This window comes from Rhipicephalus sanguineus, unplaced genomic scaffold, assembly GCF_013339695.2.
Source record: "Rhipicephalus sanguineus isolate Rsan-2018 unplaced genomic scaffold, BIME_Rsan_1.4 Seq12402, whole genome shotgun sequence".
NCBI classification, from domain to species: Eukaryota; Metazoa; Arthropoda; class Arachnida; order Ixodida; family Ixodidae; genus Rhipicephalus; species Rhipicephalus sanguineus.
This window is the reverse complement of record NW_023614551.1, coordinates 58,771-59,999: the sequence shown is the minus strand read 5'-3', so window position 1 is coordinate 59,999 and position 1,229 is coordinate 58,771.

Below are 1,229 nucleotides of genomic sequence, written 5' to 3'. Positions count from 1 at the left end.
GTCGAAGGACTCGTCTCTGACCCCACTGGCCTTAAACCCGCCATGGACACGACTCTACGTGAACTGCGGGATATGGGGTCACAGCTCTAAATGCTAGGGCTGCTGCGAAAGTTCTAGTGAGAGTGACTCCCACTTCGCTAGCGCATGGCGCGGTCCAAAGAAGGGCAAGAAGAAAGGAAGAAAGAAGGAAAACCAGGCCATGATCACTATCACGTGGAGCCGCAAGATTAGCACACTGCTCACATCTCATAGCGATTATGGCCTGTTATTCCTTCTCGCTTCCTTCCATCTTGCTCCTTGCTTTTCAAAATAAACTTCAGCTGAGAGTCAGCGCCTGTTCTCATTGTTTCTTCCGTCCTTTTCCTACTTGTGAGCACCGCACCGAATTTCACCACGAACACCAACCAACTATAGCTCCGCTTACCATCTTAATTCTACTTGAAAATTTCAGCTCTTGTTGGATGGTATTGTGCAAGGCGGTATCGCCAACGCTAACAATGCAGCATGGAAGAGAAGGCATCACACTTTCATGCGAGGCCAGCACAGAACACAAAAGCATCTTCGATGACTCACCAAGTGATGGTCAGCGTGTAGGTGCGAGACAAAGACGCAGCTGAGTCGCGTCAGTACGTGCCTGGCCCGCTCGAGGCCATAGAATCGAACCAGCTGATTAAACGTGCCCTCTCCACAGTCGAAGAGGACTGTCATGTCTTCGCTGAAATTGCACACAACGAAAAGGCAACACTCATTACAAGGCATAAGTTCAGGCAAAGATGGAAGCTTGAAGCGATGAAAAATCCTTGAACACAGGCTGTCGCTGGAGCCAATGTTTTAACAAGTGGTGTCATCTTCTTCAAGCATGAGTTTCTTCTGCCTTGAAAAAGAAAAGACCACTTGTCGAAATGTTGGCTCCAGCAACACCCCGTGTTCAAGAATTTTTCAACATTCAATACAAGTTATTCAGTTCAATCCATTCAACACAGACTAACTGCAAAAACAGTATTAACTGCAACTATAAGAAGATTTAATGTGAAGCTGCAGATTATCTGTGAAAACAGTACAAATGTAAAAGTTTTGATTAACTGTAAGAAACAGTAACTGCACAAACAGATTAACAGTACGAGGCGCACCACCGCACTAGCAGCTTCCGTAATCCATTTCATAGCAATATTTAGGCAAATCGTGTCTGCGTCGACAAAACATAACATTCTTTGTCCCAAAATACGTAC